Consider the following 17,062-nt stretch of genomic DNA (forward strand, 5'->3'; position numbering starts at 1 on the left):
GATGGCTTTTCTTCTAGGGTGGTGTTTTAGGAGGCAAAGAGTAGGGGAGGGCATCGGGCAGCTTCTTCTGTGCCCCTTTGGCCCATCTAGCTCCAGTCCCCTGAACCCAAAGTCCAGCATTGTGGAGACCAGAGAATGAAGATATAGAACATTAACGTATGTCAAATATAAGTGAGTGGCACCGAGGGGCATAATCTGTTTTTCTAATATGACCACAAGCAGAGTGTTAGAAGAATTAGGCCGACAGCTGCTGTGGTTTTTTTTTTCCCCTTTCTCTCTCACTCTCCCTTCCTCCTCGGCGTTTGCACACACCAATGGCAGCAGAGCCCTGCTCGCGATTTCTCTTAATCTTCCTCCTCCATCCTGCGCTCTTTCCGCAGGCGGTGCTGCGAAGCCGGCAGAGCCCAGCGTCACACCTTACTGCTCCTCAAGATTGCTCCACAGAGAGCTGAGGGAGATGGCAATTCGGCGCTGACGCCGGCTGGCAGCAGTTGGGAGGGGGAAAGAGTGGGAGAGGAGGAGGGAGGGAAGGGGGAAGAAAGTTGGCACAGATACCAAGTTTTTCCCTAGAGAGAGATGGGGGGGGAAGGGGAAAGGAAAAGGGGAGGGAGGGAGTGGAAGGAGAGGGAGAGAGGGGAGAGAGAGAGAGAGAGAGAGAGAGAGAGAGAGAGAGAGAGAGAGAGAGAGAGAGAAAGTTCCCTCTTGATCTCTCACACACAAATGCATGCGAACACCCACCTACCTCCCCCCTCCCAACCCCAGGCTCCCTCAACAATGACTCTCCCTAGACCAAACTCTCTCAGGGTTCCATTCTATCCCCTGCCAGGTGCCTGGACACCCTCCCACATTCCCAATCACCCTGGAGTCTAGACTGACTCACACATGTTGTGTGTGTGCCCCTACTTGTGTGTGTGTGTATGTGTGTGCATGCGCGAGCGTGTGTGCGCCTGTATGTTGTCTCTGTTTTGGATCGCAGTAGAATGCAGTATGTAAATGAGATGGTTATTACCGCAATGTTCATCAAGCTGAGCCGAGAAGACATTAATAGCCTGATGAATATGCATGTGAATTTGTTAATTAAGTTAATTATTCTGCTGAAAATGCATTCGTCTTCCAAGGACATTTTCCCAATGATTTTTACATGCTCTAGCCATTAGTCATGCTATATTTTATCAGGGAAATGAGTTTGCTTAAGTTGTTAAAAAAAAAAAAGAGAGAGAGAGAGAGGGAGAAAGAGAAAGAAAAGAGGAAAAAATGGTAAAGGCCGAGTGCTGTTGGAGTTGAGCGTGGGAAGGTGGCAGAGAAGGCCAGCCCCAAGTCTGAGGCCCAGCTGGGCCTTTGAAGCCTGCCCTAGATTTTTATGGGCATTTCATTCTACATTTTTTGCTTTTTTTTTTTGATGACAAACTTTTTTTTTCCAGTGCCAAATTTCCAACACATTAATTAATTGTTGTAGCCAATTAACTGTAGTTGTGCAAATGAGTTTAGCACTAATTACCATGCAGTGCCTGTAATCACATAAAAAACTTGCTGAGAGAGAGGGAGAAAGGGAGGAGAAGATAAAGGGGGAATAGAAAAAAGGGGGTAGTGACATGAAAGGAGAGAACCAGGAAGAGATGTCAAGGAATGGGGTGGAAGTGGAGAGGGGAGAAAGGCTTGTCCTAAGAACATCTTGCCACTATTTAGAGTCACTGAAGTCTTTTCCAAGGAAATGACATTATTCTTGCCTTCCTCAAGATCAAGATTGCCTCTTTGGCTGGGGGAGGGGGATGTTGGAAAAACTCAAGGTGTACCGAGAAGGGGGTCTTTCCTTATTGATGAATATCTATTCAAAGAAATTCAGATTGGAGCTCTCTAGTTATGAAAATAAAGTGTCCTTTTTAAGGACTCTAGAAATCTCAACCCTTAATCCCCCAACCCCCCCCCTTTCTTGAGCAGGAATTAGAAACTATCAGGTTAAAGAATAATCATATTTATACCAATTGTTCCCTTCGTTTTATTGAGTAATGGCCATATCATCATTCTACATTGTCCCAGAATGATGCAAAGGGCTGGAGGTAAAATGATGTAATAACACTTAAGGCCTGGCTTCTGAGGCTACAAGTAATTTGGCAAAATTGGATTATCAAGTCTCCTTTGAGATTAAGGTGGTCCTCTTTTAGGCAAGGGGCAGACAGTTAATTCTAATGGTTAGAGTTCTGAGCCTAGAGTCAGCCTCAGATAATGTTTTAGCTATGTGACCCTGAACAAGTCACTTAACCCTTTTTTACCTCAGTTTCTTGATCTGCAAATGAGCTAGCAAACCACTACAATGTCTTTGACAAGAAAATTTCAAATGAAGTCATGAAAAATCAGAAACAAATGAATAACTTTTAGGAAAATTCAGAATGGATCTGTTATCTTTACTGATAAAACACCAGTCAATTAGGAATGCTCAAAAAGAATAGTGAAGCTATTCTACTTAGGATCTAACTCTATAAGAGTGTGGGAAGCAATGGTATCCGGACAACTAAAGATCAGGAGATAACTAGAATATGGTATCTCCATTTCCTAAGACACCAATGTCAATTCTAGGTTTTTCCCTATCAACTTCAAGCTATTCTCAGAGGCTTGGGGATGGACATGATGGTTTTCCTATTCCCTTGTAGCTTGACTAGCTTGCTTAAGACTCCATTTGTCATGGAAATTGGGGGGGAAGTCATAAATAGTAGAGCTAGATGTTGTGTTGGATGGTATGCCATTCACAACATTTAGGAATGAACAAGAATCTTCAACCTTAGGTTCCTTCTTAGTAAAGAGCTCCTCTTATCTTCAGAACCTACTCTAAATCACAAGTGAGTGGAATACTCAGGGATTTCTTCCTTCTTCCCTAGAAAAGAAAAAGGATTTTCTTCCACATTTTTAGATGTTTCTAATTGTCTTTTGCCTCTAATATAAGGCTATCTTTGCAGGGAGGGTCTGAAGATGTTCTATATTAGCCTATGCTATTCTCTGCTTATTTTGCTTGTGCCTACACATTCACTTCCCTTTCATCCTAGACAATAGGGAAAATGCTTATCCTCTAACTTGTCTTACAATCTTTATGGGACCGACTGGTCTGGAGGTATAGGAAAGGATAAGCTTATATTCTGAGCGAGTACATGTAAATAAGGTGCCTAAGGCATCTCTCAGTAGGGAGAATGAAGTTCTGAATGAGTGGGTAGGTAGGATTCTAAGCTACTAAAATCAGGGACTCACTGGGCTACTCCACCCCCTAGGGAGCTTTAAAAAATGACCAAAGGAAGCCACACTTATATGGGAGCTCTGTGCATTTGGGAAGGTTCTGGAAAGATCATCTCTATCCAGATAGTTCTATAACTAACCTATACCAGATAAAGAATCTAGAGAATGGAAAGCCACAGAATTCCATCAGTCTCTGATTCCCTGTATCTCATAACTGCTTGAGGCAATTAGAAGCAATTAAGTGGCACTGAAAATAAAACAATAGACCTAGAGCTAGAGTAGACCTGAGTTCACATCTAGCCTTGGATACTTGCTAGTTGTTTGACCTTGGACAAGTCACTTAACCCCTGTTCACCTTAGTTTCTTGCCCTTTTAAATAGGGGAAACAATGGCACTTACCTTCCAGATGTTTTTTTATTTTTATTTTTATTTATTTTTAGGTTTTTGCAAGGCAAATGGGGTTAAGTAGCTTGCCCAAGGCCACACAGCTAGGTAATTATTGAGTGTCTGAGACCAGATTTGAACCCAGGTACTCCTGACTCCAAGGCTGGTGTTTTATCCACTGCGCCACCTAGCCGCCCCCCAGATTTGTTGTAATGATAAAATGAGTTATATTTAGAAATGTGTTTCTTTATCTGCATATGAGCTAGCAAACCACTGCAGTCTCTTTGACAAGAAAATCCCAAATGAAGTCATGAAGAGTCAGAAAATTCAGAATGGAGATGTTATCTTTACTAATGAAACACCAGTCAATTAGGAATGCTCAAAAAGAATAGTGAAGCTATTCTACTTAGGATCTAACTCTATAGGAGTGTGGGAAGCAACTCTGGCCAGCTAAAGATCAGGAGAGAACTAGAATATGGCATTATAGTGCCATGTAAATCCTAGCTAGCTATCTACACATCTACCTAACTTGCTGTAATCTTACTATATTTCTTCTTTCTCTGTAGTGGAGGTAAGGGAGCAAGATAGCAGGTCATGATCTTTATCAAGATCCTAGAACTCAGTGTTAAGAGGAATGACTTCTTCCTCCCTTCTGAGAAGGCCATCTCCAAGGCTATAGGGCCTTCTTGTTTGCCAAGAGCATTAAAAACTCAAAATCTGTTCAAAATAGATTAGAGATGAGAGGTCCTCAGGTGATGATGGACCCAGAGGGATACAGAGAGTACACACCTTTTCCCCTAACCTAAAAGAAACAGTTGGGTAATGGCCTTAGATCAGCTCTCTCTTCACTGTTTTTATTTGGCCATCCCCCACAGTCCTGACATCAGACTTGGAAGAAGCATGAGTATAGAAAGGTCCAGTCTTGTCTGCCATGCTTGGCAGCAGGCCTTATCCATTCACTCTTTGTATTTAGCTAGCACTCTATGAGCCTGGTCCCTCCCCTTGGCCACAGGACCCTGGGGTAAAATGGTATCTCTAACCATTTCTGTGTTAGATTAAACCAAATTTAGATCATAGCCCATTTTATTCTTTAGATGCTTCTGGCTGGTTGTACCAGTCTCTGTTCATCCCTCCAGTTCTAACTGTATCCTGCCCAGGCTCACCTGGGCCCAGTGTTAAAGCCAGTCAGCCAAATTCAGATTGTTAAAGAGATTTCCCAGGGAGGTGACTAACCTTGTGAGGAGGACACTTGGGTCCTTTGCCCATTTAGTTTTCAAAGGAGCTAAGGAAGTTATTGGGAAAACCCTGGTTTCATCATTATGAAAACCTAAAAGAATGGAGAGTAGGCTTCCAAATACTAGAAACAGTATGAGGTTTAAGAGGATGTCCTTATTGCATCTCATCCCATTCTACCCAGGCTCAAGTGTTCCTACTGCTCACCTTAGCTTTCTTCTACAGACAAGAGAGGGTTAAAGGTATGGTATGGGCAAGCTATAAATTTCCCATCAGAGTGTGAGGAGAGCAGGACTTGGGGGGGGGGGTTGTTTGGGGTGGGGGTGGGGGGAACTGGGAAAAAGCCAGGAGGTTGTCTCTAGGTAACAATAAACACTGCGAGCTAGGAGCAGCTGTTACACTTACTCTCTCTGCATCACAATGCTGAAATAACACTAATAAACCAGTGTGCCCCAACGCATGGGCATACACGCAGACACTCAGTGCTCACTCTAGACCCAGGAATCTGCCCTCGGTCCCAGTTCTCTGGAGTCCCAGTTCAAGGCACACCAACAGCTAGACCACTCACTATCCTAAGTGATCTTCTGGGAATGAGAACAGACAGATCCCCTAGGACTGGAGTTCCCTTAGATGGGGGAAGGGAGAAGCTGCAAATTCTGTGTAGAGATCTTAGGGGCAAATGTTTGAGGGAAAAAGAAACAGGAGAGGTGGGGACAGAAGACAACGTATCTGTGTCCTGGGGTTGGGGAGTATGTGTATATAAGGTGAACTGGATGGGAATAGGATGAAAAAAGAATCAAAGAGAATTTGGACACTGGGTAGGGAGAAGGGTGGCATCCAGGAGTGTGAGTTCAATGCATTCCTGAGACTCAGGTTCTTCACTGCTGCCCTGATCCTACCTTGTTTCCTAGCAGCACTCTTTTTGATATTTAATGTTAAGTCTGAGGTTAGTTTAGGGCTGAACTTTATTCTGAAACCTCCACCCAGGGTTTGTGATCCTGCCAAGCCAAGTCTGGCAGCTGGCAGGGAGAGAGGAGATGGTGAGGGCTAGCCCCACTGTTGTGCACAGACAGGGAGTGGCTGGTCTGTTCTTCTCTCCACACTGAAGCCACCTCTGGATTTCTAGGAATGGCCACAGGCAGAAGTGCCCCTTGCCTCAGTTGGAGAGCAGAGCTGTTGACACAGAAAGGAACAAGAAGAGAAAAATGAAGAAGTAGGGTCATTGGCTGACTTAGCATCTTACCCACACAGTCTTCCCTTCCCAAAGCCCTCCCCTCTTCCTAGTTCACAAAGAACAGTCTCATGGACCAAGATGGGATTCCTAATTATTGTGAATATTTGGGGTAAATAATCAACGGGCTGGCTATATTTCCCTACATTAGCTCTCCATCAAAGAAAGCTAATAGCACAGAAAGGCAAATGGGGGAACTAGGCTTCATCATGGATGGGTATCTCCTGAATGGGCACTCAATTTGTCTTTTCTCTGATCAGACAAGCAGTCAAGGCCCTTTGAGCCTATGGACATCTAGATGGTGTAGTGGATAGAGCACTAGGGCTGAATTCAGGAAGATCTGGGTTCAAATCTGACCTCAAATGCTAAGTGACCAGAGGCAAATCATTTAACCTTATTTGCCTGAGTCTCCTCATCTGTAAAATAAGTTGGAGAACAACATGGCAAATCACTTCAGTGTCTCTGCCAAGGAAAAAATGGGGTCATAGAGAGTCAGACATAACTGAAATGAATAAACAATAACAAGGTCCTAACTTCTTAGCTACTTTCTCCTCTCAGTATCAGGGACCCTCATCTTGTACATAAATAAAAAAAAATAGCATAGATAAAAGTATTAAACCTGGGGTCAAGAAGACCTGGGTTCAAATTCTAATTTATTTACTAGCTGTGCAACCCTGGGTAAATCATTTAACCTCTCTGTCTCATCTGTAAAACAGGGATAATAGAAACTGCCTCACAGTGTTGTGAAGATCAAATGAGATGATATGTAAAGGGTTTTGAAAACCTTAAAGGGTCATCTAAATGATATTGGCAGCAGCAGCCTAATTATTAATGAGGGTAGTGTTTCTGAAAATGGAAAAGACCATTTCAGTCCTTAGAACACTGCCTAGGACATAGTAGTCACTTAATAAATGACAGTTGACTGGCTCACATTCGCAGGCTGTGCCATGAAGAGTCAGGTGGGAAGTGACAGGACTTTTTAAGAAAATACTCACTCATTTCTTCCTATTCTTAACTCTGCTGACTCTCACTACCTCTTTTTCTTCCATCTTTACCCTGAACCACTTAACCCCTCTAATTTGGGCACAGATAAACAGCCACCTTCACCCTCTTAGCCCTCCCCCTTGCTTTGGAGGACCCATTATATCTGTGTGAACCTTTCTCTACTTTTCCAGTCCCAATTCTGCCTCCTTTGGTGTTTATTTCCAGATAATAGACTGGCAAACTTGCTGGTAAACACTTTAAAAGCTGCCTTCTCTTTGGGAAGCCACCTCACCCTTCACCCAGCAGTCACAGTTCAGAATGGATGCACAGAAGGGAGCAGTTGCTACTCTTGTGGTAACCTTTTGTGAAAGATACTCTGGGGCCATAAGGCCCCAGAGTTGGAAGATATCTGGTGACCTCTATAATGAGATTTAAAAAAGAGCACACAAGTTCAGTCCTTCTCCTCCTGTACACTGTTCTCTCACTTCATGCAAGAATTTTCCTTTATGACATATCATCCTAATTCATATCCACCTTCCCTAACAATAAGGAGCTAGGGTACTGGATCAGGCCTCATCTTTTGGTGGTTTATGTTCACATGCTGCTTCTGCTGCTCTAAGTCATCAAAACCTTAAATACCATGGAACTACTGGCACCTTCATGGTCAATGGGCAGACAAGTACCTTACTAAAGAATCCTAGCCCCTAAAAAGACTTCCATTCCCAGGAATCTGTAATGCAGAAGCACCAAATGAGAATGAACAAGCAAGAGATTGTGAGAATGAGAGAGACACCCCAGCATGTGTTCTGTATTGGAGCAAAGCAAAACTCGGCTTGCTGGTGCTGTTTAGAGGGATAGCCAGAAAAGCTGGCAGAGGAGGGCACACAGCTTTGTTGGCATGAGAGAAGCACAGGGATGAGAGGGTGGAATAGGCTGCTCCAGGAGCAGGCGTCTCCTTCTGGCTCTTTCTGGTGGCTGTTTCTCCCTCTACCTTGGTCTTTCTCCCTGGGTGCTGGTGTGCAGAGTCATTTTGTTATTTCTACTCTCCTCTTCTCAGGCCTCTCTATCTCTACCACCTGCCTTCCTTTCCTTTCCTTAACTCTAGGAGTCAGTTGGAATGAGGAGTTGAGGAGAGGGGAAGGTTTCAACATTAGAAAGTTTCATAAATTCACTAGCATCTGGGAGTGAGGCTAAACTGAGGTAACAGGGAGGTTCATCATAATGGATAGGTCAGTAGGTTCCTTAGCTAATTCTGGGTCATCCAGGTGTCATCCAGTCTGGTCCTGAGGAAACTGCTTACTTCTCTGGCCATCAGGTTCCTTCTCTGTAAAATGAGGGTCTTGGACTATGAATGATATTTAAGATCCTTTCTAGTTTAGTATAAGATTGGGAGGGCATCATGGTTAAACAAAAATTGTTTGCAAAAAAAAAAAAAGGTCTTGGTAATCCAAACATTCTGGAAAGCAATCTGGAATTATGCCCAAAAGGCTATTAAACCATGCATATTTGACCTAGCAATACTGCTACTAGGGCTATACCCCAAGGAGTTTTTTTTTTAAGAAGGAAAAGGACCCATATGTACAAAAATATTTATAGCAGCTCTTTTTGTGGTGGCAAAGAATTGAAAACTGAGGGGATATCCATCCACTGGGGAATGACTGAACAAATTGTGATATATGAATGTGATGGAATATTGTCATGCTGTAAGAAAAGATGAAAAGAATGATTTCAGAAAAACCTGGAAAGACTTGTATAAACTGATGCAAAGTGAATTAAGCCTGAACTAAAAGAACTAAAAGATTATACACAGTAATAGCTCTGAAACTTAGTAACTCTAATGACCACAATGAATCACAATTCCAAAGGACTCTTGAAGAAACATTCTGTCCACCTTCAGAAAAGAATTGATGGGCTCAGAGTGCAGATGGAAGCATCTTTTTTTTTCTCTTTCTTGATTTTTTTTTGGGGGGAGGGAACATAGCTAGTATAGAAATTTGTTTTACACATCTTTACATTGTTTGTAATAGGTTTTGTTTTTCTTGCCTTCTCATTGGGGTGGAGCAGAAGAAAATTTGGAATTGGGGGGAAAAACCAAAAGGAATAAAAAATGTCTACTTAAAAGAAAAAAGATCTGGGATTTTTGTTGGAACTGTAAACTCAATATGGCAGGCAAAAATTAGCTAATTTGACTTTGAGCTTAATTAAGAGAGGTATAACTTCTAGGAATGAGGAGATTGCACCACTGTAGTCATATGTATCACAGAACTCTACTTTGATCTCTTATCAAAGATAATGTGTCCAGTTCTGGACATCATAATTCAGGAAGGACATTGATAAGCTATAGAATGTCCAAAGGAAAAACCCTGAGATGGTGATGGGCTTTAATTTCATATATATATATGTCTCACCAAGATAGAAGAAACTGGCAGTGTTTAGTTTGGAGAAAAGAAGATTTGGAATAAGAAAACTGTCTCCTAGTATTTGTAGGGCTGTCACATGAAAGGGATTAAAATTTGCTCTGTTTGGGCCCAGAATTAAGAAATAAGTGCAACTAACAGAAATGACAGAGGTAGATTCAAGCTTAATGTTAGGAAATAATTTCCCGACAATTACAGTTAAAAAAAAAAAGAACTGGTCAGTAATCAAGGGCTATTCTAAAATACTTGTGATGGAACATGCCATCCACATCCAGAGGAAAAAACTATGGAGTTTGAATGCAGACCAAAGCATATTATTTTCACTTTTTAAAACTTGTTTTATGTTTTTCCTTTTTCTCATGTTTTTCCCCTTTAGTTCTCATTCTTCTTTTATTACATGACTAATATGGAAATATGTTAAACATATTTAAAACATATATAAACATGTATAGCCTACATCTGATTACTCATCTTGGGGAAAGGAGGAGGGAAGGGATAGAGGTAGAAAAATGTGGAAAAGCTTATAAAAAGATGAATGCTAAAAACTTATCTTTGCATGGAATTGAGAAAATAAATTAACATTAAAAAAAGAACTGGCTACATTAAGGCACAGAAGTCTTATTAGAAGTCTACAAGAATGAACACGTCTATATATATATATATATTTTTTTTTTTTAGGCAAGGGTTAGACTAGACTGTCAATGAGGTTCCCTAAAAATTATGAAATTTTGAGATTCTCTTCTCTGAGAAAAAGCCATTCTGGCAGAATGTTTAGACCACTGAGTTTCAATCCCTACCTTGGTCTCCTGCTTACCCCCAAGGCTAGACTCCCCCTATAGTAGTCTTTCTTCCTGATGGTGACAGTCCCCTTATCTGAGTGGTAATCTCTGCTTACACAGTCTTTGTACAAACCAGGGAATCCAGTCAGGGTTGGGAAAGGATAAGGTTTGATTCTTAAAAGGAATGTGAGGAACTCAAATTGAAGTGATTTGGGTGCTTAGGGAATCTTTTTTGATAATTTCAAATATCTCTATGAAGGGTCAGGATATGAAGATGGTAGATGAAAGGGAGGGTGGTCTAGTGAAAATTTACTTTTCCCCTAGCCCCAACCTGTTCCTCCCACTAAGTCCTCTTCCCCCTTCATTCCAGAGCAGGAATCAGGCATTACCACCAAATAAATTCCCCAACCAACACTAATTATTAATGTTTTGCCCTACATTGAATGGCCAGCCCCTGATGGAAGCCTCAGGCTAAATAGCTCTCTCAGTCCTACTGGATGGAGTAGCTTTCACTCTTCCAATCTCATCCTGGTTTCCCTAGATGACAGCATTTCCCCCTGCCCACAACTCCTGGCAAGATTTTTCCTGCTGGCCACTGTCAACAGGCTGGAAGTGGGTGAGAGGGTACTTACACCCCTAAGTGGGTAGAGGTGGAGGGGAGGATGGGGCTTGTTGGTCTTGGTTTCTGATGGGCATTTCTTGAAGGCAGATTCTAGATAATCAAGGATAAGAAGGATTTAATAGGCAAAATTCTACTGCCAGGTAATAGTATGGTTGCTGGGGGGGGGGGGGGAGCCAGGACCTTGGAGCAGAAGGGCACATGGGATGTTGGGTCAGGAGACAAGGTTAGATTGGGGCAGGAAAGGGTTTTGGTGGATAGGTCAGAAACACGTGGTTAGAACTTCTGTCCAAGTAACCCCTGACTCAACACCCTGCTACCTGCCTACCTTATTTATTACTCTGACACCAACATGGCCTAATGAAGCAAAGAATGGAGAATGCTAATTATGTGTGGAGAGGTGGGATGATGTCAGGAAATGCCTCCCTCAGATTTCTGGCACTGATGGCTGGCCCCCCAAGGTGCCCTAGTAGACTGTTGCCAGAACCTGGTGGGCAAGCCCCCTTCTGTCCAGCTGGTAAAGGAGGCAAAGGATGGGCAATATTCTGTACTTTGCAAAATGCTACCTTGACAGTGCCAATAATGACACAGAGGACATTAACAGAGGGGTCAGAGCAAAGAGTGGGAGTGGGGGGGTACAGAGAGAATAAAGGTATTGATTTAGGATAAAACTTAACTAACTTTGAATTTGGACTCAAGGTGAGGGGCTGGAGGGTAGGGGCATGGGAGATACCCTGAGAGACAAGTTCTTTTCTTTCTTTCTCTCTCTCTTTCTCTCTCTGTCTCTCTGTCTCTCTGTCTCTCTCTCTCTCTCTCTTTCCTTCCTTCCTTCCTTCCTTCCTTCCTTCCTTCCTTTGCAAGACAATGGGGTTAAGTGACTTCCCCAAGGTCACATAGCCAGGTAATTATTAAGTGTCTGAGGTTGGATTTGAACTCAGGTCTTCCTGACTCCAGGGCTGGTGCTCTATCCACTTTGCCACCCAGCTGTCCCTAGACCAGTTCTTAACCCATAGTTTACTCTGGTTTCCTCAGATTCTTGTGTCGAAGCAGACTGGCTTATTGTGATATTTCAAGGACTTCTTAACTTAAGGTCATGAGGCATGAATGAACAATGGTAGCACTATGGACCACCCATAAGTGGTCAATATCAAAGTCAAGATTTGAACTTAGCTCTCTCCTGATGCCAAGCCTAGTACTCTTTCCACTGTGCCATGATATACTTCTAAGATTTCTCTTGGGGCTAGAATTAGGGTTCTTAACTTTTTTTTTTGGTAAAGTAGACCCCCCCCCTCTTCCTTTAGCAGTCTAGAGAAGTCTATGAACCCCTTCTCAGAATATTTTCTTCTTCAAATTCATAATTGAAGGAAATGTAGAATTTTAATTAGATGTTAGTGAAAATAAATATGCAATAATTTTCCCAATCAGATTCATATACCCCTTGAAATCTATCCATGGATCTCAGGTAAAGAAGCCCTGATGTAAGTTTTAGTAATAAATGTAGGGAAAAAGTGAATGACATCTGGAAATTGGCAGATGAGAGAAATGCCAATATCCTATAAGGTGTTCCACCATCCCTTTCCTTCTCTTCCCATCTCCATCTCTCCATCTCCTAATGCTTTTTAGACATTTTCAACTTGATGTCCCATTGGTCTGAAAGGTAAGATGTGCAAAATGGAACTCTTTTATCTTCCCTCCCCCCAAATCCAGACTTCTTATCTTACCAATTTCTTTCAAGGGCATCACTATTCTTCTAGACAGGTATTTTCACATTTTGAAACATCTTTAACTACTCACTTCTTTTTAAATGGCAGCATTGCATAAGATATAGAGGGATGTGGGAGTCACAAAGACCTAAGTTCAAATTTCATCTCAGATACTAGCTGAATGATCTTGAACACATCATTTAACTTTCCTTGGTCTTGGTTTCTCAAGTATAAAATGCTGGGGTTGGCCTAGATGGTTATCTCAGTTCTAAATCTATGACCTTATATCCAACCAGTCATGAAAGCTGAGTGATTTTCCCTCCATAAAACTTTTCTAATCTGCCCCTTTCTTTCTATTCACTTGGCTATAGTTTTAGTTCAGGTTGTTATCTCTTGCCTGGATGATTATAATAGTCTCCCAGCTCTCCAACTACCAAAATAATATTCTTAAAGCACCAGTCTATGTCTTTCACTTACTCAGGAAGCTCCAGTGGCTCCCTATTGTTTCTAAGATCAAATAAAAAATAACTGTTTGGCATTCAAAGCCCTTTACTATATAAGTTTATCTTTTGGGACATATATTACTCCTCTTCAAACATGCTATCTTCCAGTCAGACTGATTTACTTCTTGTCCCTCAGATAAAAAATTCCATTTCCCACCCCCATACTGTCCTGAACATCTGAAGCACATTCCATCCTCAATACTACCTCTTAGATTCATAAGACTGTAGATTCAGGTCTGGAAGGGACTACAAAAGTCATCTAGTTCAACTCACTCATTTTATAGATAAGGAATTCCAATTCTCCATCAAGTTTTTATATCCTACATGAGGGCTCTCATGATTCCTTCAGAGGCTGTACCTTCCCTTCCCAAAATTACTTTTATTTATATTTTGTGGGCAGCTAGGTGGCTCAGTGGATAAAATACCTGGCCTGGAGTCAGGAAGAATCATCTTTCTAGTTCAAAGCTGGCCTCAGATACTTACTAGCTATTAGTGTTTGAGTAAATCCCTAAATTCTGTTTGCCTCCACTTCCTCTTCTGAAAAATGAGCTGGAGAAGAAAATGGCAAACCACTCAAGTATCTCTTTCAAGAAAACCCCAAATGAGGTCACAGAGAATCAAACAGGACAGAACACTGAACAACAACAAAATATATTTTACACTTACTTAGATGTGTCTTTGTTGTTTAAACTAATAGAATGAAAGTAAGCTCCTTGAGGGAAGGGACTGTCTCCTTTTATAATACACAGCTAAATCTAAAAAATGCTTGTTGGTTGAGGGTTTGTGTGAGGAAGGGGGTGGGGCACTATAGGGAAGAAAATCTGCTCCCTCTCCTCTACCCCTTCTTCAATACACCCTCCATGAACATGTTCACTCTAACAGTACATAGGGCAATACTTTCATACCTTTTGTAGAAGGTTTAATGAGTAACTGTGGCCAAAAAAAGCTCATTACCTGGGGGTCAGCCTCTCTGAACTTGGCTGGTCAGGCCTGCTGATGACAGTGCATTGCTAAGTATGGACTTAGAGCCTTTCCAGCTTGGTAGGATCTGCCAGGACTCATCCTCCTCTGGCACAGCCTTCTAGAAGCCTGGGGTCACCTCCATGCCCCAGGAAGGCACTGGAGGACATTAGTGAGGAAGCTTCCCCTTGTATTTCTGAAAATGCCAGCAGCAGGGACTCAAAGCAGGCCCCAGGGACAGGATTTGCACCAAAAATGCCCATGTTGTAAAGTAAAAATGAATTGGGTTGGCCTCATTTGCATAGTGTTTTGCATTTAATCTCCATGGTACTCATTTCATGTCAAAATGCAACGAAATGTCCCCAGGCATCAAACCTCTCCCTCTAGAACCCTTCTTTCTCCAAATGCCCTTTCACCCTTCCCCGATGTCCCTGGACCTCAAAATTTTCATAACCTCCTTCAGGTCAGACTGGAAAGGCCCAACTTGACAGAACTCCTGACTGGGCTCTGTCCAGAAACTTGAACCCTGGATAACTTTCCTCCTTATCACTGTTCTGACTCAACGCATGAGATTCCTCCTGGGCCTAAACAAGCTGATACTCTCCCATCCTGACTGGAAAGGGGGTGGTGGGAATCCTGGCACCTCCTCCACCTCTTTGCTTTTGGTGCCAGAGCGCAAAGTGGCCGGTGATTGATGGGCCAGAGCTCCCGGTAACCGCACCCAGTGGCCCAATCCTCCTCCCTTCTCCAATCCCTCCCCTGTCCCTATTCAGAGATCAGATTGTCTCATGTCGGTCCCTAAGGTCCCATTAATTAAAAATACATCCAATTAAATGGCAGGTGAAAACGTGCTATTGGAGCTCTCCCCCCCCCCCAACATCTAGCCTAGGCTCCCCCCCCACAACCCCCCCCTTTAAGGCTCAGCTGTGCTTTGAGCTGAGAAAAAAAAATACAGAGATAGAAGGAAAGTGTGTGTGCATGTGGGGGGGGGAGTGTTTGAACCTCTGCCAGGGTAGCATGTGCCAGCCTGGGAGGGTGGCATCATGCCCTGGTGTCTAATTTCTGTGGGTGTGAGGAGGTCTCATCAGCTGGGCACCTACCTATTCATCTCTTAAAGGGGCAGGGGGGCACTAAAATTTAGAGTTTCCTTTAACTTGGTCATGGGCAACTAGGGGTGATGTGAATAGTGGGAGGGTTTGGAGGAACTGGGAAGGAACTGAGCATCATATCTTTGGCAAGTTCCCCTCTATTCCTTGTCGCACTCCACAATCTGGGAAGGAAATAATGAGGAGCCACCTAGGGACCCAGGTGGCAGAGTATGGTGCTGTTCCCATGTCCAGCTGTGCCTGGCCCCTGCCCTCTGAAAAGATGGGCAAGGAATGGGGGTGGGGGGAAGAATGTCAGGCATTGATCAGATAGCAGCACAAGACAAACAGAAAGCAGATGGATGGGGCAGGCAAAGTGGCTGGATGTGTGAACAGAACGTGGCTAGGGCTTCTTATCCCTACCCCAAGGGTAATGGGCTTTGTTCTTATTGGGGAATTTGCCCTTTTATTTGCCCTTTCCCCTGGGAGAAGGAAGCAACAGGGTCCTGAGCTTCTAGTCACTATGGATAGTGGCCTGGAATCCTGGAAACATATCAGGAAGGGTCTGGAGAAGGCGTCTCATAGTGATAAGCACTGCCTACCACATTATCCTTATTTTCTCACCCTGGTGAGTACCCTGACTCCACCTCTTGAGCACTATTAGCCTTCAGATGCCAGTTTCAAAGTCACATGGATGGTGAGGCAATAGACTTGAGGAAGGCTATCACCCTCTGGGCTCTACAAAATTGATGTGTCCTCTAGGACCACTGAGAGACCTTAGAGAGACTGATGGAGAAAGAGGCTGAGTAATGAAGATTCTCAGATTACAGGCTGGGGTTCCTGACATTTGAACCTATAGTCAAAGTCTGAAGCTTCTAGATCAAGAGATGGGTTGGAGAAAAGAGGGAACCCCAACAGCCTAGGGTTCCCCACCTAGCTTCCTTGGCATCCACAGTGCCTCTTCACTTTAACACTAATTGGAGATTTTAATCTGTGCTGCTGCTCTGCTCAGGGTGCTGGGGGGGGGGGGGGAAGAAGCGCCAGCTGTGCAGTAATTCCAACTGCACCGACTGTTTAATCAAGCTGTCCACCTGGGGAGGGGGCCATAGGTCTGGAAATGAGATAGGGATGGGGGGGTGGAACCTCTGTCCTCTCTACCTCCTGCTGCCTGGCAAAGCTCCACGGGTGTCTGGGGTCAAATGCAGGGTCCTTCCTCTATAAAGGCCCCATCTCTTGCCCAAGTCACAGCACAAAGAACTACCCAGAGTCATGCTTGGGCCTACTTTTTCTGGTGCTTTGTGGTGGGGCTAGTGAGGATGGGAGTTTCACGGTCAGTTAAGAAGTGGTTGGCTCCTTTCTCTCACTGTTATTTTTGTGGTTTGATCCCTGGAGATGCCCCCTTAAAATTGCTGAGCTCACAGATCAAGACCTAAGAGGAACCTTAGAGGCCACTGAGGTCAATACCCTTATTCGTGTTGAGAAAACTTGTGACACAGTCACTAGTGCAGGGTCTCCCAGCTAGCTAAACATCTGAAGTCAGAATTGAACCCAGTTTTCCTGACCTGGTTCAGCAGCAGCAGGTTTGAGCTGAGAGAGAATGAGATGGAGGATCACAAGACCCCTCCTCCCAATCTTCTCTCATTATAGTGCACATAGTATATAAGTGAAAATCCCTGGTCTCTCTCTCCCTACCAGGCCCCTTGACTAAGAAATGATCATTTAGGAAGTCTTTAGAAATCACTTTCAACATAGCCCTGTGAAGTAGGCTGTGTGTGTGTGTGTGTGTGTGTGTGTGTATAGATACATTATATGTATGTTGTATGCATATACACATATGTACATGGTATGGGTATGAATGTGTAAATCTCTCCATATATTCATATGCATGTATACATATACATGTGAAATTAGGCCTATTTTAGGGATATCATTAAGTCAGCTT

General features: G+C 43.2%; 1 protein-coding gene across 6 annotated transcripts in view; it reads right to left on the reverse strand.

Moving 5' to 3' along the window:
• The window catches only part of CDK12 (cyclin dependent kinase 12), a 95,547-nt gene that overhangs the window by 15,695 nt on the left and 62,790 nt on the right, over nucleotides 1–17,062 (reverse strand). For 4 of the 6 annotated variants that reach the window (XM_074224041.1, XM_074224042.1, XM_074224037.1 and 1 more), the window contains one exon: nucleotides 5,787–6,012. The exons of the other annotated variants lie outside the window; for them this stretch is intronic. The gene's annotated coding sequence lies outside the window, so the exon portion shown is untranslated. Of the gene's footprint in view, nucleotides 1–5,786; nucleotides 6,013–17,062 lie in introns of those variants that run through there. 6 annotated transcript variants of the gene reach the window in all.

This window comes from Macrotis lagotis, chromosome 2, assembly GCF_037893015.1.
Source record: "Macrotis lagotis isolate mMagLag1 chromosome 2, bilby.v1.9.chrom.fasta, whole genome shotgun sequence".
Taxonomy (NCBI): Eukaryota; Metazoa; Chordata; class Mammalia; order Peramelemorphia; family Peramelidae; genus Macrotis; species Macrotis lagotis.